Genomic DNA, 24,862 nt, shown 5'->3' with positions numbered 1-24,862 from the left:
TAAACATCAAAGAGCATATTTGTGCAAAACACCCCTAAGGAAAAAAAAACTTTTTCTGCAGTTCATGTTTAAACTGCCTACTTCAAATGAACATGCTTCATGAAATAAAGAGCAACATTTGTTTGGTATGAGTCCAGAACTGATCAATGTCTTGATTAATGTTTATTTTTTGCGACAAACTAGAAAAATAGAAAACCTAATTGCATTAAATCAACAAGTTTTTCAGCCTTTTTCCATTTAGTCTGACGTTTCTGCCACACAGGCGAGCCCATAAGTGTTCCCTGATTTTCGGTCTGAATGGAAGACGTCTGCTGCAGGAATCGGATCGTCCAAGTGAGGAAAACAGAAACTTTCATGTGTGATTTTTCTCAACTCAAGCGCTGCAGAAAACATAAACCTTTAAAAGACAGGAATGGTGTAACGATAATTTAATGTAGGGTATAGAAGGTAGGTATTTCCTGTGTTGAGGGTTCTTGTTTTGAATTACTGAGCTGTTTGTATGACGTTGAAAAAATTATTTTTGGGCAAATAATTGTTCAAAATATTTGCTGCTCCCATATTCACTGTTGTCACGCTATTTCTGCATAGCCTAATTCATTTTTCACAGTAACTTTCATAATTGGTAACTGTTTTCTATTAATTTGCCTTTCGTGGATGTAAAAAAAAAAAAGGATGTAAAAAATAAAAAAATGAAAACCGGCAGAAAGGACAGGAGGACATTAGAAAGTCCTATTTCTGTTTCATATTCATGTCTAATAAAATTTTTAGTGTTTTGTTTACCAACCAAGATATTTATTTGTTATTTTTCTAACAGAAGGAAACCCACCCAAGTCCAATAAAAATGATTATGAGGCAGTGTGTCTCTGTCAGCCTTTATGACTCCGGCTGAATGACTGACATTGGCTCCAAGAGTCCACAGTCGCCAGGCGCCTAAAATAAAACTCACATGTGAGATTGCTTTAAATGCAGAATTCTTCATGCAGATGTTTTCTCTTTTTTTTTTTTTTTTCAGCTACAGGATTTAACCTTTTAAAAAGTTTTTGGACCCCTGAACAGTCTGGTAGAGCGGCAATACTTTTGGAAACAGCTCTGGGATATAAAAGATTTGTATTTTTGTCTCAAAACAGCTCAAATAAAGGTCCTACTCTAGTGAGAAAGCTGAATATTAGAAAAACAAAAGAGCATCTCACGTTTCAAACTGTAAGCTGTGGCTGCACTGCAGTAAGAAGAAGAGATTGAAATGGTCTTTTTTAGGGTTTTTAAAAGTCAGGCGAGTGTCCTTGTAGGGCATCTTTTGTTGCTTTAGGCATCAAACGTACGCCAGATGCCAAAAATGACAGTCTTAATGTATTATTAATACCCGGACATCCTCAGAATCAGTGTCTGGGTTGCAGCTCCATGTAGACAGCTGTCCCCCCGTCATCTCTGCGTGACTCATACCTGCTGACCTTTTAGATGAGTGAAGGCTATCAGCAGCCGGAGATTGGCCTGTGACCCTTGAAAAGGACAGTCACTTATAAACAGACACTCGTTCTTTTTTATGGCAGTGTGGTTTGTAAATCGCTGTGTTCCTCTCTTCTACTTTATTGTTGTTGGGTTATATTTTCTCCTTTTTTGTGGTCCTCATCCATGGCCTAAAGAGTAAGCAATGAATCTCTAAGAAATTGGATTAAAAAAGAGAATGATGGCTGCTTGAATTATGGATCAGTTGTATTAGGATGAAAAATCCAGTCATTTGTATTAATATTGATTATTCAAACAGCAGACTGTATTGGGGGATGCGAATGGATGCCAGTCAGGGTTCCCAGACATCAGAGTTTACAAATTTTAGAGAGAAATAATGAAGAGAAGAAAAAGAGAGGAAAAGTACCACATTTTCCGGGCTATAAGGCACATTAAAAAAACTTCCGTGAATTTTACAAAAATGACACAGCGCCTTATAATCCGGAGCGCCTTAGATATGGATGAAATAATGCATTAGTTCTGGTTGGCGCTCTATCAAAATGTCAGTCTGTGTTTTTTATAAGTTGCAGACAAGGTTGGATGGTATAAATATATTACGTGGCTGTAGCAGTGTCAAACTGTGTTTTTTAACGTGTTACTAAAAAGTTGGGATTCAGCGTAATCACATTGATGTTTGTTTTAGCCGTATCAGACAGTTTTTTTTACATGTTCCAAACAACGTTGGAACTTACGGGGATTGCAAATACGCTATCGTGTTTAACGCTTCCAATGCTACTAATGCGACAAATGTGTGGTGTGTCGGACTGTGTTTCTTTTTACCTGTTACTAACAATGGTTGGGAGTCAGCACAGTCTCAGTAATGGTTGTTTTAGTGGCATCAGTCAGTTTTTATACGTTTTGCAAACAAGGTTAGAAGTTAAGATGTGATTACACCGGGCGTGTTTAGCGCTATATGCAGTTTCATGAAAGCGCGTATAGCTAGCTGTGTCCACAACGGACACGCAGGGAGTGGCTTTTTCTTCCACAGCTCTGTTCTGATTAATGAAACACTTGATGTCACATAGGCAGAAAAACTGCAATTATAATTTTCTCCTTCGTGAGATCATGTTCACAATGGCTGGCACTATTGTTTTTAATAAAAGGATCCGACCTACACGTCACGGTCAAATCCGACTCCCTCACGGGTCACAGTTCAGCGTTATTACGTTTTAGCAGCCAAGAATCAAAGAACACCGGATTTGTACGTAAAACTATGACCAGACTTTAAAAAGTGCGTAGCCACTCATGAATGCAAGTGTCCAGAATGCAGAAGCCCGAAATTCTTGTTGTTGTGCGTTCACATAGATTTCTTTGAAAGAGGCTGCGTTCACACCGACTCGAGGAACGCGAGTCGGTGTGAACGCAGCTTTACAGGTGTTGTGAATACTCTAACATGGCTTACTCTTCCACAATGGCTAATGTGTAGCATGTTCAAAACTAGTTCTAGAGTTATTATGAGCCCAAAGAAAGTCTGACTGACTTAACCCTTGTGCTATCCTAAGCACTTTAACATTGGAAGTTGGGTCATCTAGACCCTCTAGACAGTGCACTGAACCTTTTTTCTTCAATGATTTGTGATCTTCACTGGTGTCCATGGATTACATGAAATCTTTCCACCTTTATCCACCTTTGTCATGGTAGGGAGAACACGTCAATGTAAGGGTGGGGTCATCTAAGATAGCACAAGGGTTATCTGACTTTTCTCTGATTTTTTTGTCTCGCTTAATGCGCCTTATAGTTCGGTGCGCCGTATGTAAGTTTGGAAATAGATCATTTATTGACCGCTCACCCTATAATCTAGTGGGCCCTACAGTGTGGAAAATACGGTACAAACAAAGAAAACAAAGAACAAACAAGCAGCAAACATAAAAAAGACGTTTTCTACTATGCATCCCTTGTTTGCTCAGGCTTTTTAAGTACAGTGTAATTGATGGAATTTAGAGCAAATGTCTTCCAGCCCGTAACTACACACACAGACCCCCCACCCTCGGTTAACATTTCCCAGGCGCACCTCCTCTTTGCTGCGTTTTGTGACTCTCTGTGGTCCCTGGTTGTCTGCAGAGATTGAAGATGACACAGTGAATCCTCTTTGGGTTGGGCAAAGGTTAGGCCTGGAAGTGTGTGTTTGTGTGTGTATGGGTGCTCCCAGCTATCACTTTCACCATATTAGGTTTCATTATTCATGTGAAAAGAATATTAACACTCAACAGGTCACCCTTTGCTGCTTCAGATATTACTTTTAACCCTCTAGCCCAAAAAAAAAAAAAAAAAAAAATCTAGAGGCTACAGAGTGCCCCATCTGGCACCCTTATCAACCTTTCACACACAAACGCATAAGAAAGAAGACAGAAACCGTTTTTGTTTTTCTGTCTTTTGTTCAAGAGAGTAGATCAGATAAGGCTTTTCCATCATGGCATCTCACCCAGAACTTTTCCCCAGAACACACTAAATAAAAGACACATCCACCTATGGGCTATAAGGTGGAGCCGCTCTGTCCTGAACCATTAACCTCCTAACAGAGGAGGGGGAGGCAGAGCTGCCCCCGTTTCACGCGGTTCAGTGTCAGATGGCCTCACACCCGGGCCGGGTCAGACTGAGACGACAAGAAGGATAGCAGAGGTGCTCGTCGCTGACTCAGCTGCAACCTGTGAGCCTGTGTGTGAAGGAAACAGCAGGGCGGGGGGGCAGTGAGTGTTGTGTGTGTATAAGTGTGTGTGTGTGTCTTTAGGGGGGGTGTAGCATCCTTGAGAGACTGCAGTAAGAAAGTAAGAACTGACCTTTTGGGGGGGACAGAAAATGGGTTGAAAAAGAGAGGAGAAAATGAAGGGGGAGGCAGGACAGAGCCATTTAGGAGGACAGAGGTTACACCGTCACTCTTATTTCTAAAACGGAGAGCTTCCTCTGATTGGTGCACTCTTCTCCTTGTTGTCTCTCTTCATCTAACATCAATTTCTTCTCCTACCCCTCTTGCTGTATCACTTTCTCTCTGTCTGTCTCCTCTTCTCTACTCTTGGGGGCTGTAACTGCATTTAATATTGTTCCATAAAGACAGTAATAAATATCGACTGCTGGCTAGCTCATATTCCCCTTGTTTTTAAGGGCCTTTACTGTGGGGCACAGGCAAAGTCATGGAGCAGGTACTCTGACGGTCTGCACTGATGCTGTGGAGCAGCTTTGTGTGCTTTCAGTCACCGGAAGAGTTCATAAAGTAACATTTAGACTTATTTACCCTTTTTATTTTATGTAAAGTGTTGGCTTAATCATTCTATACACTAGTGCTATGATTTGAGCGAAAATTTACTACAATTTATTAAAATATATTTTTTAAACAATCATTGTAGTTATCCCATTTAATCCAAACATATACATATAACCTATTGAAAATCACAAAAGAAAAAGGAGGTTAATGCATGGAAAGATTATCAATTTTTAACGGTGGGTTTTATTTGAGGGTACACCATTGACTGTATATGAAACCTGGACTGAGTGACTCCTCCTCGTCCTCCTTGTGTTCTTAATAGAAGCCAAAAATACCATAGACTTCTATGAAGAGGTAAACAGCTATTACTTAGTCATTCTATTTTGTCAAAATAATCATCTTTGCTCTGATCCATTTTTTAACATGTTCTTGATATACCTTATTATTTTAATGATATTTATTTCGTAGCAGAAGTTATTCAAATTCTAAACTACGACGGAGTTATAGGGTCTGTGTATAAGCCTGTTGTTTTTTAATTACAACTTTGAAGTCCTAAATTTACAAGAAAAATGTCATAACTGTTAAATTACGATAGTCATATATTTATTACTTTAAAAGTCATAGGCTACATTTATGACTTTAAAACATGGACATTTACGGGGGGAAAGTCATAAACTAATGAGAAAAAACACCAAATTTGTCTGTTTATTGGAGCAATGCTCAAACATGAAAGATGTGGACCATTTTGTACAGCGTTATTTCCAGATAGGTTTTAAAAAAAAAAAAAACTTTTGCAGACTCAAAATTAAACTGTTATAGTGTAGCTGGCTTTCTTTGTCATGTAACTGTCATGCACAAAAGAAACACCAAAGGGGAATGAAAACATCCCCCCCTCCAAATGAAATGCCTCATTTTAACACAAAACAATGAAGAGGAATGAAAATAGTCTGTTACATTAACATAAGAACGTTGAAAATGCAGAAAACTGTGTCTCGTCAGACAGAAGCTGCAGGGATACCGATGTTTTCATCAACGGGCTGCAGAGATCCTGCAAGCCACCCATCAACAAAGGAGCTTCCAAACATTTGTAGCGTTATCAATAAGTATTTTGCTTACCTGTTCAACTAAGTTTAGTCGGTTCCTGATTGGTGATTGATTTGCTTTTTTAGGGTTGATTGACTCATTACTGATTGGTTAAATTGGTTACCATAGGAGCATCGACTCAGATCGACTCAATCACTGCTTACTGATGATTTCTGGTTTAAATATGGCGGTGTCCATATTGCAAAAAAAATTGTCGATTGACTTGAAATCATTTCGTTGAAGCTGGAGGTAAACCCTTTTTCAATGGGTGAAGTCAAGGAAGGCCACAATTCTGGATTGAAAACTAAGTTGTATGTTACACCATTAACAAAATTGTGGAAAAAGTGAGTTGTTGCATCCCAACAGCACACCAGCATGTTTACATTGAAAGTGTCAAACTCATGTTATGCTACATTTGAGAAAGATTTATTATTTATTGTTTTAATGAAATACACCGGGTCAACTGAAAGATTTTTCTTCAATGCTTATTAGCAAATTAAAAAAAATGATTCTTCTAAACAGTTTTGTCTTTTGTTGTTGTTTTGTCAGCTCAAACCATTTCTTATTCTGACACAGAACCGTGACTCAAAAATCAAGGTTTGACCCAAATCATAGGGAAAGTGAATCGTTGCATCCCTTAAAAGGCCCCACTTACTCGGTCCAGTTCTCATATACAGTCAATGAGGTACGCATGTATTCATGTGACTTATGCAGTATGGCTCATGTTTTAGTGCTTCAATAGAAGAAATAAACCTATGTTGTTACAATAGGCAGACATAAAACCCAATGAATCCTAATTGGAAAGGATGAAGCATTTCAAACTGACGATAAATGAGTTTATTTTTCTAACCTTCATTTGTCCTGAGGAGACACCATAAAAATAAGGTTTGCATGCTGGCGGCTGCTCAAATGTACAGAATCATGCACTTTCAACTGGAACTTTTCCATCATGGCTGCAGTGCCAACTCGGTTGAATAAATTTGAATCGTGCCCCCAAACCATGGGAGGGACAACATTCTGGCAAAGCATTGAAACACTAAAAAGAGCAGCATTACCTACGGAGGTGCACTCTGAGTATTAGTACATATATACGTGTGTGTTTGAAAAATGGAGAACAAACACCCTTTTGACATGAACAGATTTCGTTGCAGGTTTCGGTGATGGTGGTCTACATAATGCCTGGCTTTTTGTTTCCTTCTTTTATTAAATTTCTCCTCCCATAAACATGATAAAGTGGTTTCATTTAGAGCCTCAGAGTGCTTGACCGTTCATTCAGATGATCGTAAGACCGCACGCTAAAAGCAACTTTGATAATTTGTGTTCAAGGTACAGTAAATGTACATAAAAAGTTGCGGAATTAAGAAAATAAAGTAATTTCTTTAGAATAAAAGAGCTCTACAGTATATACAAAGGAGTGTTAAAAAAACATGTGAGAGTTACTATTTTCTTCATAATTTTCTACATAATTCCCGCCAGGCACAGTCTCTGGTCTTTACACTAATGTTACAAACCCAACAGCTAACGTAGCTAACGTGTAGCGTATTACAAGAAAGTTCTAGAGTTACTGTGAATGTTGTTAATAAAGTCCAACAGGTTGACAGACTTATCTCTGACTCTTTCATTATGTTAAAAGTTAGCATAGCCACAGTTATGTTTGCTTCAGCAGTCTGTTATTTTCATGTTACAACCGAGGGTAGGTGTTACAGACATTGTGAATACGCTAACGCGGCTAACATGTAGTGGCGTTGGACTGTTACTAACAGGGTTGTCACAGTAATAATTGTTTTAGTGTTTTTTCACGAGTTGCACACAAGATTAGAAAGTAAAGGTAGCAAGATTTCGCTAGCATGGCTAACGGTTCTAGCGTAACGTAAATGTGTAGTGTGTTACAAACAAGTTCTTGAATCACTGTGAACATAGTTAATGACTACAGACATATCTCTGACTGCTTTGTCTTGTTTAACACGCCTTAAGGCCCGTACATACCGGGACGAATATTCGCCAGCTGTTATTTTCCAGCGCTTTTCAACACGTTTTTTGTGTTCACACCCAGGCGATTTTCACTGATGATGAGCCGAGTGAACATGCAATTTCATTCCCTGACATTAGATGGCGCTTAATGTAAAACAGAAATTCCCCTGTACACAAGGTGGCGCTGCGCAACTTTACGCTTCTTAAAATCGTTTTTCACTCAGAAGAAGAGAGCAAGTATTTACGCGCTTGTCAGAATCAAACAAAGAAAACATGAAAATTTCCAGCACCAGTAGCTCCAGCTCCAGTTCCAGCGATAAAGAAATTATTGTCCTGTTGAATGATGAAAGACGTCGATTTTGGGTACATCCCATAGTTATGAGAAGAGAAGAACATGGGGAGTTTTATCGACTGGTACAGGAGCTGAAAATGTATCATGAGCGTTTTTGGGGATATTTTAGAATGTCCGTCAGAGAGTGCATCTTCTTCGTCTTATTTCTTCGCGGCAGTGTTGATGCTACTTGGCGTATATCTTCTTCGCCGTGACGTATGTGTGCTCAGCAAGACAGTTTTGTGTTTGAGCGCCCCCAAGTTGTGTTTTACTGTAACTTCAGAAGCTCCAGACACGTGTGCAAAAGCGCCATTCTCATTGGTCGTATAGTTTTTGACCCAGCGTGAAAAAAACAAAAAAATGAACCCGAGGCGTTTTTTAAAAAATTTACGCGAGGCGTTTTTCGCGTCGGTGTGCACACTCACATTGGTGCCCTTTGTTTAGTCATGAGGCGTTAAACGTTGGCGAATATCGCGCGCGAAATTCGTCCCGGTGTGTACGGGCCTTTATAGTCCGGTGCATCTTACATATGACATAAATTCAAATAGGCCATCCATTGACGATAGTCCTTCTAATCCGCTGTGCCCCATTGTGTGGAAAAATTCTCCTACATGTGCAATTAGTCATGAATTCACAGTGCCTCCACATGAAAAATATTTATGAATGATTATTTGAGTATGGGCTTTTATATTCCATTCAGGATTTGGTATAAAGTTAGCCACTGGGATGTTTGTGAGTAAAAACTTCTTCAAAATAAAAACATCAAACTGAGTTCTTAGATCTGAAATTGACTTTGTAATGAACATCCTTATAATAAGTGACTGAATTTTTCTCTTTAATACTTTCATATCTTTAAAAAAAGGAACATTTTGTAAAGAGCAAAGATTTTCACAAAAGTTGAAAACAGCATTTAGTTGCGCATCGCAAAACATTAGCACAGATGAGGGCATTCTAGGAAAGGATGTGATGAGAGTGCACGCCATTTTACATTCAGCTGTGGCGAGGGGTTCACGTGGATGCTGTATGGTAAGTGCATGTCAAGGGCACAGCATTGTTCATGTTGTGTATTTTCTTGTGTATTTTTCTTCTTTTTTTGGCCACTTTCTGTCCATTCTTCAATTCTTTATCGCTGGTCTGGCTAGGTGCCCTTGCTTAGGAGCCCAATCCATCCTTTCCTATTCACCCCCCCCCCCACCCCGTGATTTAATTAAGTGGGCGCTGTATGAATAAAAATATTGCCTTCCTCTATTGATCATGGTGGATACCAGCTTGACAGCCGTGCCTGGCTGGAAAGGCCATAGGAAAACCGCTCCTCTTCCTCAGACCTTAGCAAGCGTGCCAATCTCTGGTCAGGTGTGGACTTCAGTAGGTGTACATATGTGTGCATGCATTGACAGGTGAGTGGGCAACATACATTAGCGTATTGAAGTGTCATGTTGTTTACACATTTGTATGGGTTTGTGTAGAACAAGTCATCAGGGAGCTGTAGCGCCTAACTGAGACTAAGCGTTCCTAAAAGCTCTCGGAGGATCGCCCTAACCCACACCTGCATAGACACAGACACACACGCACGCATTCCTCAAACACCTCCTTTAATACTGCATCAGCGTTATAAATGGACATTGTCTGCACTTTTCGTTTCTCCAGCTCTCTCTTCTGCGTTCCTACCCCTCCTTCGTCCATCGCTCTTCGTAAAGCTGTAAGTATCTACTATGTTTTGTCGATACTGTAATTAAATTGGACAGCTTAATGCAATTCTCCGTGATCCATAGGCCGTTATGGATATAAAAGCTTTTCTGGACCCATGCCCGAAAGATGTCCTGCAAATTTAGATGAGTTACTATCTGTAAAAAAAAAAGTAAAGAAATTAAAAAAAAATGTCTTGTAGAAATAAAAGCATTAGAGTGCACTTATGGTCATTTGTTACTGGATAATCAACTTTAATGCTCCTGATGCCCTTTATTTTTTAAATACCTTTTCCAATTTGTATTGCCAAGTGCACAGACAAGCAATGCCACCACTGGGGCTGCTGTTCCATTCTCTGTGGCTTTCTTTTCTTCAATTCAGCACAGAAACCACTTTAAGGAACAGTCATGGAAATAATCAGATTTTGATGATTAGAGGACAAAAAAAGAATGACACAGGAACCAAAGACAAATTGAAGACACGGCTGGAAAAACAGTATAGGCAGGATCCTTAAAACAGTTTATAAGGTTCAGATAAACTAACGGTAAATGTCTAGAGAAGGAAAGTCTGACAGAAATGCTTGTATACATGTGTTTGCTGCAGAGGAATGTATGCATTTACATCTTTTACCGTCTACTTTTCTTGTCAATATCCTTCCATATTTGTCCTCTATGCAGCGACTAAAAAGTTGATAAATTGCACATCCCATTGCCAAAATCATAATCCTCAGTAACTGCAATTGTCTCTATACACAGTACCTATCCTTGGCCTGGAGCATTCCGAGGTGTGTTAACACGACTCAAAGCAAAAACGAAAAGTCACCAGTAAGCCCCAGATAGCAAAGCCCAAATCTTCACTGAAAACATTTTCTTTAACAAACTTTTTGGGATTTTAATAAAAAGAGGACAGTTCTATGTGTGATGCTATAAAATAAAAGTTTCATCCAACCTAGAAGACTGATTTGTTGTCTGTTACTCTTAAGCTTAGTTTACCCTGGGCATGCATGACAAATTCAAGAACACGTTAAATGTGGGTTCTTGAACAGCGGCTTCTTCTTCCTTTCCTCTTTCTACAGTTTACTAGATCATGTCTGCCACCTACAGTTGGAAGAGGCTTGGTGCAAAATGTCTGAGCGGTGTAAATCTCTTGAATCTCGCTCCAGGCTTTTTCTTTCACAGCTCTATTCCGATATAAGACTCGGTGTCACATAATTCCCGCCAGGCACAAACCGCAATAATTCGATTTGACATTGATTCATGGGGGTCACGGGAGCCAACCCAGCTACTGTTGGGTGAAGCTGGGCTACACCCTGAATAGGTCCCCAGTTTGTTGCAGGGCCACACAATAACACCTAGGGGCAACTTAGCATGCTTTTGAACCGTGGGAGGAAACCAGTGTTCCCAGAGAAACCCACTCATGCACAAAGAGAACATGCAAACTCCACACAGGAAGAACCCGGCTGGGATTCAAACCAGGGTCTTTTGCTGTGAGGCACGAGAGCTAACCACTACGCCACTGTGCAGGCCTGCTGTGATTACCAATGACCATGTATTCTATCTATTGTATCTGTCTGAAACAGAACATCAATGGGGGACCTTTCTGTGTGGAGTTTGCATGTTCTCCCCGTGCATGCATGGGTTTTCTCTGGGGACTCTGGCTTCCTCCCACTGTCCAAAAACATGTTTTGTTGGTCAATCAGCAACTCCCTACTTGTGAATGTGAGAATGAATGGGTGGGTGATTGTGACCCTGCGACAGACTGGCGACCTGTCCAGGGTGTCCCCTGCCTTTGCCCATAAGTGGCTGGGATAGGCTCCAGCAGCCCCGTGACCCAGAAAGGAAACAAACAGAAGATGATGACATGATTCTATTTAAAGTTTCTCAAGCAAGATAGTAGTTCTGACTTAAAATACAACTAGCAGCAATAATCAGAAAAAGCACTAAAACAACTCTTAAAAATAAAACTTAAAATAATAAAATCCCACTTCCTATGTTCCGCCAAGGAGCACGTGATATTATATGTTCAAATTTTTTCAGTTTGAGATAGAAGAAAGAGACAATACAAGGTGGAGATAGAGATCTTTTTTTTCATGCATTAACTTAGTTTAATTTTTATATTTTAGCTGTTTTTAAATTTTAACTTTTCTATTGATCACTTTTACATTTTAGACTCTTTACGTGTGTTTTTCTCAGCCTTGGTTTGGATGTTTGTGCCTATACTGACACCCCAGCCAACAGGACAGAGCAGACGGCGCCTTCTGGGTTCTCTCTTCTTCTTCAATGTCTTTGTGTATTTTATTATGAGGGGCTTATTTAAAATTGTTTTCTTTGCATGAGTGGGGATTGGCGTTTTTGCTTTCTTTGTTTTTTGTACAGCACCTTGAGCTGTTTTCTTTATATGAAATGTGCTTTAGAAATAAATAAATTTAAACAATAAACTGCAAATAAGACTCGTTTAAACACAACTTGCTCTACAGCAGTGCCGATGCAGTAATCAGCTATACCATCCTAACATTGGTAACGTCCACCAGAATATTTTATGTCATGCATGTCTGACCGAGCGTCACCCCATGGTCGTTAGGCATCAGCATATGTTTCACGAAGTGCTGGAAGGGCTAAGGTTGGTGGGTCTTTTTTCAGGAAGGATTACCTGATGCGCTTCGGGAAAGTTTTTATCCGCTTTAATCCACACTTTAATGTAACTCTATTGAAAATCATAAATGACAAACTGCATAATACACATCCAGCAGTGACATAGAAATCAGTTGCTCCTTAGGGCTTAAAATGAAGATGAACCTAACGACCCCTGCTGGGCTCTTGACTGGATGCCAAAAATTGGCAGCGCTGCAGGAGAGATGGACATGCTTCGAAAACGATGGGTTATTAAGAAGCCTAAGAGGAGGACACCTCAAAAAGAGGCAAAGAAGAAAGGTAAGGGTTGACAGGAGGCAGTTATGGTGACGGACTGAGAATGGTTGAATTCAAAGTGGGTTTGGCCATTGAGATACAACTAAATGATAGGTAACTGGTGTAAAAACAAAGAGAAAGATGGTTTTGATAATGAGTAGGAGAATAGAGGTGTGGAAACTCGAGAGAAGAGGTGGTGGAGAGAAGCTGACAGAGGCATTTTGCTTTTATATGCATCTTAGGAGCAACCATAAATAATACAAAGCAAATTAACAGATTGAAGGGGACTGCTGGAAGAGTGTGCATGCGTATGGATGGTGCAGAGCAAGGATGTTTGTCTTTTTTTTTTAATGGAGACACATACACACACGCCTGGTCTTGAATGGGATTACTGTGTGTGAGTGCTCCGTGTGCGTCCATATTAAGGCAGTGTTGCATGCTCAGCACAGACATGTTCAGAGTGTGCATGTTGTGAGCCTATATGTAAGACATTTCTAAGAGCTGATGTGTCTCTCAGCAGGTCGGCGTTGTCAAGGTTACTGCAGGCCATTTTGCCAGAGGGCCAATTAACTTTTAGCACAGAAACAGAGCACAACATTGCAGGTGTCTCTGCGGCACAAAGGATAGACAGAGAATGTGTGCGATGGTGTTGTGTTTCCTGTCTGAGGTACTGACAGAGACGGTGGTGTGCACCAGTCAAAACAAAACAGCCTTTCTGATAAAGTCACAGCTTGGTTTGTGGTTTTGGGGTTTGGATGTGTTTGCTGCATGTTTTTATTGATATGTGCGATAACAGTATGAAGCGCCGACTCGGTTGTCATGCGGTTTATAATCTGGAAAAAGTGAAATTCTAAACATGTTTACATCTGTTCCAACAACAGGAGTATTCCCTTTTGAATGCTCCCGAGCAGATATTAATTGAAGCACTATCACTGTCACTGCCATTTGCAGCTTTTATCCAACTGAAAACACACAATTTAGCATTGATTACCACTTTCAGAATAAAGAAAGAAAGTGAGAAACAAATAATTTTGTGCATGTGAACACTGCTCTGATATGCTTTTTATGTTCTAAAAAAAGTGCTTATTTGAGATTTTATGAGGATTTGTAAAGATGGGAAAATATATAAAGATATATAAAGATGGGATATATATATATATTTCAGGTCTGTTTTATAGGACGACATGTTATTATCCCTAAAAAAATTACTAAGGCACAGATGAGACACTGTGGCAAGCAGATGAATGGTGACATCTTTTATCACTGATAAGCCCACAACACCTCCAGAGGGTTCAGCAGTGAATCCCAGCGTCCCAGGTTCACCCCATCAGCCACCAGACATTTGGAAGCCCAGGTCAGGTCTTTCCTCCTGATACACAGCTACTGACTCCCCGTCACAGCTGCCTGGGAGAGGTCTTTAATTGCCTGCCTTTGAGCCCTCCCTCGCACTCCCCTCCCCTCCCAGTAGCCTAGGTGTTGAAGTTGCCACAAAACCCCTGCATCCTACTTCCATTGGGGGTACCTTCACACTCCAGCCTTGCTCTTTGGCGTATGCTGTGAGTTCGGCGTACCTCAGCATCTTCCTTTCATAAGCCTCCTCTACTGCACTCTCCCAGGGTACTGTGAGCTCTATGATGTATACGAGCTTATGCATGGATGACCACAGTACAAGGTCTGGTTGAATGTTGGTGGATGCAACCTCCCGTGGAAAGCATAGTTTTTTGTCCAGGTCCGCCAGCATTTTCCAGTCCTGTGCTCTACCCAGCTGTCTAATGTCAGCTGCACTGATGGTGTTGAAGGTGGCTTGGCCCTCTCGGACGAACGGTATTAGCTACCATTCAAACGTTAAAATGATCACAAGGCTTTGGACTACAACATACGTTTTGAAATCTTTATGGGATCGCGACACGACCTACGATTTGGCGGCCATTTTGTGCCAAAATTTGAAGCGATTTTTGCGTTTTACTGCATCCATGGCTTGAACTGAACATATTGAAATACACTAGATACGGACATATAGGGAATGTGGGCTTAGTTAGCAAACAACCTCGTTGCTAAGGACGTCCAAAAGTTTGCTTTTTCCGATTCGTCTGTAACTGACGTCGATTTGTTCATTATGCCCAGGCGACGCAAACATAAAATGGTTGATATGGAGATAAAATCAATAGAAAAGCCACCATTTTGAAAAAAAGTGGATTTTCTATCAACTTATAACATGTAGCTCTTACCAATATGATACTCTCAAGCAATGTGTTTTTCTGAGTCGGGTGATTATGTTGATTGCAATGCTAGTACTTTTAGCCATTTTAGCAACATCTTCAAATTCTCAACAGTTCAGTCATTTCTTCAACAATTTTAGCTTTCATGCTTAACTCCTACAATTTTTCACATATTTTAACCATTAAACTATTAAAATGTTCATCTCTTTCTGCTTAATCCAGCTATGACTTTTGGTTTTTCAAATCCTACTTTTCAAGATATTCCAGGATTTCCAGGATTTTTTGCTTCATTGAAATTCTTAGGGAAGTCTTTGTGCAGGAGGTTGCCGGTTCAAGACCCAGCTAGGACATTTCACATTTTTTTAACTATTCAACTATTAAGCTCCTTCATCTTATTCCTGCTATGCCTTTTGGTTTTTGAAATCCTTGAACGTTTTGAGAAATTCCAGGATTTCCATATAAAGCATAAGTTCAGAGAGTTAGTTCATCTCCTTTACGCTATGTGACCGGAACTTCTTTTTAAGGCGTGCATTATCCCTATGGATTATCACTTTTTAAAGCCAATAAGAATTGAGTATTTACCCGGACCATGGTATAAGTTTTAAAAACAACTACGGATAAATCATTACCCTTACTGATGACAATAATCATTCATTCAGCTTTTCAATTCTTTTTTTCATATAGAACAAAAACATTATTTGACAGAACTTAAGAAAATGACATGTTTAAGAAGGACATGGAAGTTAATGCCTAGACCATAAGACCCTTTCATCTAAAAAAAAGAGTACATGGTCTTTTTGGAGAGCAAAGCAGCCACAGGAAACATGGCAGAGCTTCATTCATGGTGACTTTTGTCTTTGTTTTCTACCTTGCCTTCTTTTCTTGCCTGAAAATGGTTGAATGGATTGGAGACTCCAAATATTTTTAAACTATAAATTTTAAATTTGTAGTTTAGAAGAATGCTGAAATGACATCATATTTAAATCACTAAACAATTTCAGAAGTTGAAGCACATTAACAAACGTCATCAGAAAGTTTTTGCCTTATTTGGTTACCTGCACACAGAGCAAATGTAGAGGCAGTAAAATAAGTATTTTTCCGATAGACTTTGATTGAGCTCAAATCTTTTTGTCTTCCCATTCTGTCCTGGTAAATGCATTGAGGATATAAATGACTGGTTGTACCAAAGCTTACTTGAGTTAAACAAAAACAAAACTGAGGTATCTAAAAACTACCAACCAGGCCAGAAACTTGGGTGTAGTCATGGACACGGACCAAAATTTACATGAACACATTAAGGCAGGACATTATCAGCTTAAAATATTTCAAGGATTAAAGACCTGACGTCTAAGCAGAACCTGGGGAAACAAGTTCATGTGTTCAGTCGACTTGACCACGTGGAAATGTTTTCACAGGACAAGCAAAAAAATCTATCAAAAAACTCCAGCTTATTCAGAACTCTACTAATCAGGTTCTCACAAGGACCAACAAATTGGACCGCATCAGTTCAGTTCTGTGGTTCTTACACCGGCTTCCTGTCTGCCAGACTTTAAAGTTATGTTACTGGTTTATAAAGTGTTGAATGGTTTAGCACCAAAATACATGATTGACTTCCTGAACTGGTATGTACCAGCCAGCCTCTCTGGTTATCGGTTGTCAGTTCCTAGAGTCAAAAACAAACAAGGAGAAGCTGCATTCAGCTTCTATGCTCCACAGATCTGCAACAGACTTCTAGAAAGCCTTAGATTAGCGGAAAGACTTGAAATCCAGGTTAAAGACCCACCTGTTCTCAGCTGCATTTAAATAGTTTCTATACTTTAGGCATCCTTTTAATTCAGCTCTTTTAAACGTTCCTTTATCTTTTTTTATGATTAATCCTTTAATATTGCTTTGGAATGATTCTATGAATGTTTTATGTAAAGCACCTTGAACTGTCTTTGTACATGACACGCGATGTCTCTTTAAGGACAAACTGTATGAGAGGTTTGTCACACACAAAAAGGACATTAAACCCTAACCATAAACATTATGGTAGTACAATAAGTTTATATCTTAGGCTAAACATGATAGATGTTCATTACAACAAGTTTAGAAGTTTTTAGGTTTAAAGCCTTTAAACTAACTATAATTTAGCAGTTAAATTAGCTTTCAAAATGCTGCAAAGCTTATCCCTGTATTGAGACAAATGCTCGGAAATGGGCAGGCTTTTCTACAATGCCAGTAAGTGTGTGGCTGTGCTCAGTGATGGAAATTGCTTGTGATGGTGAACAGGGAAGACTGTCATCCTCCCTTCTTAGTTACTGGTAAGCTAATTCCTCTGATAGAGCCTCTTCCACCGTCGCTGTGGGTTGCTGTCTTCTCAGCCTGAGGGCCTGTCTGCTGGTGTGAGTCTGTGTGTGTGTGTGTGTGAGTGTGTGTGCAACAGAAAGGGGAAGGAGGTAGTAAAAAAGAGAATGGATAAAAGGAATAAAAGAGACAATCAAGGGATGAAAGCACTTTTGTGTGTGTCAGTGTGTCCCTGACAGCATCTGTGTGGTTGCTATGCTGTCTCCAGGCCCTAATCTCTTTAGTAAGCCCCATGATCCAGTTAGAAACAGCAAGTGGCTAATGTCAGGGCTAACTGGAGCAAGGAGATCTATGTGTGTCTGCACTCACAGGTGCTTGTTTGCATGCTTTTGACTGAGCTTGTATTGTTGTTAAACCTGTCAGGGCTTCTCTGTGAACTAAAGAGTTTGAGCAGTGTTTAAAGGAAGCATGCACTTGTATGTGTTTGCATCATTTTCTGTCCATGTGTGTGTGTGTGTGTGTGTGCTCGTGCTCGCATCTCAGGGTGTGTCTGAAAAGCAGCAGCTCCCATTAAGGCTGGGAGATTAGATTGAGTGGCTTCTGATTTTGTGCTTTTGTTCCTCTCCACTGTGTTTCCTCAATAACAAAAAAAAAAGAGCAAGAATAGTGCCGAAAATTGATTTTAGGTTAATTTGACTGCTCCGTTTTGGTTAAACATGACAGAAAACATTTGGCAAAAAATGTAAATATTAATCAGTAACAAGCTATTTTGATTAGTTACAATGTTTTTAATGTTTTTTATATCTTGAGAAAAAAAATCTAAGTTCTGATAAGAGTGTCCTTTTTTATTTTACGCTTTATTTTTTATTTTTTTATTTTATTTTTAGTGTATTTATAAAACATTGTTTTTATATTTATTTCATTTTATTATTTTTTACTTAAATTGTCTTTTTCATTTTATTATTATCATTATTAATAAAGTTATTTTAGTACTTTTTAAAATTAAATCAATTAAAAAATGTATTTTCCTTTTTAGCACTTTCAGCTTTTAATATGAACATGGAAAAAATTGACTTTGATTTAAACATAACATTAACAGTCCTCTGCCATCAAACTGTTACTTTAATAACTTTTTGTTGTTGCATAATTGGAGAGTTTTGACCATCTACTGTTCATGAGAACTGGAAAGTGTGTTTGTTGACATCCATTGAAAATAGTTTACTCAAGTCACCATTTTTTCTTGGTATGGATGCCCCCATATTTGAAGAAACCAATATGGGGGCATGCATATTTTATGCCAACCACTCTCAGCAATCAGGAATGACCTTGTTGGAAGGCCACAAGGCATCAGAGCAAGAATGGTCATTCAGACAAATAAAATGATTGAGTTATGGATGTTTATCTTTTCAACAGAAGTCTATAGGCTTTTGACTTATAGGAACCGGCGAGTACTTCCTGTTTGGAAATCAAGGAGGAGGGGTCACTGAGTCCAGTTGTCATGTTATTATTGGCTTGGACAATGGGATTAATTCAGTCTTAATAATCAGAAATAAGGGGCCATTCAATTAGCTGAAAGCGAACACGCCTGATTTGCGGATGGGTTTGACTGACAGGTTCATTAGCCAATGATGACATTAGTTTATCTGCTGCGTCAGGAGAGTCTCAAAATTGGCTGCAGGGATTTCTTTCACAAACGTGGGGAAATTCACAAATGAGAGGGGGTTTTCAAATGCACATCCTGCATTTTGCATGATATGTAAGTTCATAATACAAGTGTAACTAAAAATCATCTTTGTGAAGCATTTATTGTGAATTTCTGAAACATTTTTTTTTTATTTTTTTGTGTTTTTTGTGTGAAACGAAATTTGTAAGAAACACCTATTGTGCATGTGTGAAACATTTAGAGTGCATGTGGGAAACACAACTTGTGTGTTTGTGAAACACAACGTGTGCATTTCCAAATTTATATTGCAAATACAATTACAGTTGGGAATCAGAGCGTGTGTATTTGTGAAACAGGTTGTGTGCATTTCTGATTATTGAGACTGAAATAATTCCATATTTGACAGGCCTGACTAAAGAATCTTTCTGACCATCCATATTCATTGCAAAACATTTTTTGCTGGTCTTACACTTGTAAATTCACTATCGACATAAATATTCATTCATCTGGTCATCTGGTTTACTGTGGACAAGAATCAAACTGTTATTGTCCACGATTAAAGCTTACGATGATGCTGTTATTTTGCATGTTTAGTGCTTTTAATGTTGATAACTGGGATGGCAAATGTTTTACTTATTTTATTTTATTTTAAGGAACAAAATGAGGCAGCCAACAGCCACTCAGCTTTTTGAGAAAAACAGCGGCTGAAGTATTTCATTGATTCCAATGAATGTCCAATGTAATATATAAAAAAAAAACGATAGCACAGTTTATTGTCAGTACTCATAAGTATTGAAGACTTCTGCAAAACTGTTTAACCCTACAACATATAATCGGTTGTGTTTGATAAATAATAAAAAAAGGAAGGTGAAATACAACTTTTTAAAATGATGTAGCTTTACATCACACATCATGTCAATGAAATTCCTTGATTTTCCAGCAGGACTTTAACATAACATTCTCTTCACGTCTAAATGATTGGTTTGGGGGTTTTATTTGCATTTTTTAAAGTCCACTCCCCCTTAAGTGATTCATATGGGAAATAAAAAGAATTTTTACAATTATTCTAAATGAATGATTTTAACCATGAGAGCTAAGACGGTCTTTTGCTGTGTCTCTGTCCCCGTAGGAATGTTATCCTTTTTTTGCTCCATATAATAGCATTTATTTGACAATAGAGCAGCGTGCTTGGAACTCCGATAGGTCTCACATTATTTCAGTACATGACGGTACTTTCATGGTACACTCGGCGCAGCATATAGATGAATGCAGTAAATGAGCTAAAAGCTGTTGAGACATGATTAAAAAGGACGCGGTGATCAGCAGTTTTGTCACAGAAGGTGAAGCTGCAGCTAACGCACCCACTGGCATAATAAATGATAAGATGCTGACTCTACAGAGACACCGGCAACACTGTGAACGGCGGCTTCTGCGCTCGTGTGCATACTGAAACAAAACCCTTTGAATTTCCCCATTTTTAAGATTCTCCTGAAGAAAAAAATACATTTAAAGGACATATCTGATTCTTGCTTTTCATCTAAAGTTAACACACATTCAAACACACATAAGGTCTATGATAAACATTTTCACTGCAAAAATGAAGTTTCTAACCTAGAATTATAATCTTAAATTTAGTCCAATAATCATTTAAAACTTGTTTTAAGAATAAATTACTATGCAAGAGAAGAATTCATTAGATTATTAATCTTGTTACAAGATTATTAGTCTTTTATTTCTTACTTAGTTTTATAAAGGCTAAAATTAGTCATTTTACATGTACAACAAGATAAATTACTCGCAGAGGCTTGAATTTTTATTTTGTGACCACTTTTAGCTGTAAAGACTTGTTTCAAGACCTAGTAACATGTGGACTTGAACACTGCAACAGCAACAAAGCTGTTAAGAAAAGTAATATTGCTATACCTGTTCTGTAACCCTTGTGCTATCCTAGGCACTTTAACATTAGGAGTTGGGTCATCTAGACCCACTAGACAGTGCTCTGAACCTTTTTTCTTCAATGATTTTTGATCTTCACTGGTGTCCATGGATAACATGAAATCTTTCCACCTTTGTCATGGTAGGGAGAACATGTCAATGGAAGGTGGGGGGGATCATCTAAGATAGATAGAAAAAGGGATAACCCTTGTGCAAATCAGTAACAGAACACAACTGTCACAAAACCTTCCAATCTTTCCTGTAATGTGTTCCAAATTAATTATTTCTGAGACAAGGCCCAACTCCTTCTCATGTAAAAATATATGGGATGCTCTGTGCTGATATCATTTTGACAGCATTCAAAAAGCTGATTATGGTTGACAAGTGATTAACAGACATTTCTGAAGTTTAGTTTAGATGACCATTGTTTAAAAAATGTGCTTTGACTCAAACATAATACACATATGTCTAAACAACCAAGATAAATAATTTTAACAGGGAGATGCAAAGGCAGTGTTGCTTAGGAATTACAGTTTTCTAAGGAAACAATGGCTTAAATCGTTTCAGATGCTGTTCAATCAGATTTGTAAGTCTTAATACGCTCTGCATTGGTAAAACGGGTGCAAAAACAATCTGGACTATCTCAAAGTCTGAAATAACATGAACATACGGTACTCCTTTTCCTCCTGCGGTCAATACCAGCTAAGAAGGGAATGGGGGGACGGGAGGGTTTCATAAATAACACAAAATTTATTTTCCCTAGTATTACCATACAACAATAATAGAGGTGAGTTTTAAAGTAGTGTGTATAATATCTTCTAATTACATCATACAACTTTGTGGACAAAGGTACATATTTTGCGGTAACCCTCTCACCCCCACCCCCCTCAAGTCATTTGGTTGCGCCTGTCCTGATGGTTGGAAAGAGAGGGAAAAGCAGCAGCCACTTTGAACCAGACCCTTCTGATAGCCTGTTCGGTAAGTTTTTCTGAGACTATTTTTATTTTATTAAATATTATTACTTCACTCAATGTGAACAAATATTGTTCCCCGAAGCCTAATGACAGCTAGGTATCCAAGCTAGTCGTCAAGTAGTCGTCAAATGTAGCAGAGCGGCATTCCGTCTCTTCTAGGCATGTTCGTATGACCTAGCTTAGCCACCAGAATTTCTTCCATTTAGAGGAACGCGAGGCTGCAGTGTTTTCTCCGTTTTATGAATGAGCGTCACTAGATCGGTGCGTACTATACATGCAGGCTAATATTTTTTGTTGTAGTTATCTTCACCTCCCGGAAATTTAATCAGTAATCAAAAGCGAGCAGGTGCTGTTCCCCCCGTTTGCAAGGCTCCGTCCAAGAAGTGAATGCTGGGACATGAGGTCATGTGACAGGTTTTGAGTAAACTGATAGGCTGCAACCAATGTCTACAAACATAAAGGAGCAAACGTAGCTTAATGAAATACTATTGGATTGTGGTATAAAATAATAAATAAATAAAACAGCAGTTTTATTATTGTTTTTATTTATTTATAAAAATCAATAATGACTTTTGAAAGTACTTCAAAGTATTTTTACACATAGAGCCACATGATAGTTCAAACCCAGGAAACGAGTCTGGAATCTCTCTTATTTATTAACTTGAAAAGTTAAAATGTAAAAGGAAAATAGTGTAAATAGGATATCTGTTTCCAAAGGTTTTTTTGGTCAGCTAAAAATGGATCATTTTATAAACATTATATATGCCATGAAGAAGATTTCAGTGTTTACTCTGCCTCACAGCATCTGTTTAGCTTAATTGAACTGTACAATCTTTTTGGTTTTATTCGTAATTACTTATTATTTGTTGATAATGAAGTAAAAATGGATTTGATATCAACCTTAATTCATGTAGTTCTCTGACTAGCTTTGCAATGATACCTCCCTTACTTGGATTAGACAAGTTATGAGAAGGTTATGACACTAAGAACTCGTATCTTTGATTCAGATCGCAAATATGTTGTTGTTTTGCTGTTTCCTTCAGGAATAAAATTATGCCCTCTATGTGATCACTTAAAATGCTTTACCTTTTCTTATTTTTTTGACCTACCTTAATTATCCTTATACCATTGGATATTGATATTGTTGATATTGAGACATTACAGCTATTGTTGTTTACATTTACATTGTAAACAAGCTTTTATATACAGCAGTGTAAGATGCTTTCTCATTTATGTTGCTCTAATAAATAATGGAAGTATAACAGTTCATGTCGGCTAAAACCCATTGTATAATTCAGAATATGTCTGATATCTTCACTGATTTTTATTTTTCATTTTGGCAGAAACGGATAGCCTCGATAGATGTATAGAGAACCAAAACCAAACCAAGATGCTGTCTGCCAGATCCTTGACCTCGGATTTCAGTCAAGAAAAGCCTTCATTGAAAGTGATGTCCTAAAAGAAGATGATAGACCTACAAAGATTCTGGAGGCATATCCATGTTTCAAGGAGCTTCATCATGTAAGCAATTTACTTGTGTTTTTGATTGGTTGTTCCCCCCACCGCCCATCTTTACTAAGGAGGCATTTTTGTATGTTACTTGTGTTTTAGGTGATGGAGGAGCTGCGGTGGATCCAGGATATGGGAAACGGCAAATTCAGATGTCAAGTACAGGACAGATGGGAAGACTTCTGCTCACTAGTGCAGTTTTACAGAGTTTGGAAAAAAGTGTTGAAGCCTCCCATGAACTTAAGTGGAGGTAACTCATTTTACTGTCTTTTTTTGCATAATGTTTTCAGAGGTGTTGGTCAGAATTGCGTTGTTATTATGCAAACTGATATTCAATTTAATGTAAACTCAACATTAAGCTGAAAATGAAGTTAATAACTGAGTTATTCTATTATATTGTTCTATTTTAGTTGAACACAACGTTGCACTCTTCAGAGCACTCCCAACGCTTTTCCCATCTCCAACTTCACCCCTTAAGAAACTGGCACATGCTAGTGAAGCATTGCTGCATGTTCTAGAGGTGAGTTTTTGTTCCCATTTGAAACTTTGATTTTGTGCTTGATTTTTGTTTGTCTCTGATGGTCTGTAATAACTGTGGGTAGAGACTGGAAGGAACAATGTGAGGATCCCAGCATTTCTGTTTTTTTTTCTGCCACTAGATATGCAAAATGGTGTTAATGACACCTAAAAAGCCTAAATACAAGCATCTACAAAAATTATATTAATTTTCAAAATGGCAAATACGACCCTAGTGATGTTTCATTATTACTAACAAAACATTTTTAGTAAAAGTTACAACATAAACTGTTTTACCCTAATTATTTTTATCTTTAGCCAACAGATGATCCTGCCAAATACCTGGAGAAGAGATCTTTCTCCAGCCCGGTGTTGCTCTTTGATGGGTCCTGCTGTCTCGTGGCAAGTGGAGAAACTCCCATCACCACCTTTGCCAAAGAAGATCTTGGCCATAGGTTGTTTTATCTGTTGGCTTACCACTACACCTTCCATCTTACCCATCCCAAGTTTGTGGCAACCCTACTTTGTCAGTCAGACAGAAATATTGAAGGACAATATTCACGAGCGGGACACCACAAGTTCATAAAAAAAGTTTTGGCAGAGTGAAACGTTTTTACTGAGTGGTAGAGCTCTCACGGTGAGAAATGAATGCCTTGTTTGGTGATGTTAACCAGAGACACTCTTTTTCTTATTTCTCTTAACCTCAGATTATTTACTAGTATGGCCTGCATCAGCGTTCATTAAGATTTAGCTGTAAACCTATGTTAAATTTTATGTTGAAATGCTTCAAGCAGTTCTTTGTATTTGTAGAAGCAGAAGTATTCTATGTTAACAGTGTATTCAAAGCAATTTTGAAAAAAGCAATATAAATAAATATTGTTAAGTATACTAATCCTGTATGCTTGTATTTTTCTTGTCTTGGTTTGAGCTACAAAAGCTAGTAATTACACAATACTAGCTTTAATTCAGCTAGCAATAAGTCTTAATTCTAGTATAATAACTCTTGAATTAAAAGCATATCTTCTTACGGTTATCTAGTTTTAGGGTCTTTTTACTCAAAGTGAGTAATAAACAACTGTCA

General features: G+C 38.4%; 1 protein-coding gene and 1 long non-coding RNA gene across 2 annotated transcripts in view; one reads left to right on the top strand and one right to left on the bottom strand.

Annotated features, from left to right (window-relative positions):
* slit3 (slit homolog 3 (Drosophila)) overlaps window positions 1-24,862 on the bottom strand; it is a 316,135-nt gene that overhangs the window by 137,306 nt on the left and 153,967 nt on the right. The window lies entirely within an intron of this gene.
* On the top strand, window positions 21,699-24,673 carry LOC144994698 (uncharacterized). The gene is made up of 5 exons (XR_013658294.1): window positions 21,699-21,760; window positions 23,100-23,277; window positions 23,368-23,515; window positions 23,676-23,785; window positions 24,100-24,673. It is a non-coding gene; the product is annotated as an uncharacterized LOC144994698 (long non-coding RNA).

This window comes from Oryzias latipes, chromosome 10 (genome assembly GCF_053564925.1).
Source record: "Oryzias latipes strain Hd-rR chromosome 10, Olatipes_Hd-rR_3.1".
Taxonomy (NCBI): Eukaryota; Metazoa; Chordata; class Actinopteri; order Beloniformes; family Adrianichthyidae; genus Oryzias; species Oryzias latipes.
The sequence above is the reverse complement of the archived record's forward strand: the minus strand, read 5'-3'. Positions and strand labels throughout refer to the sequence as shown.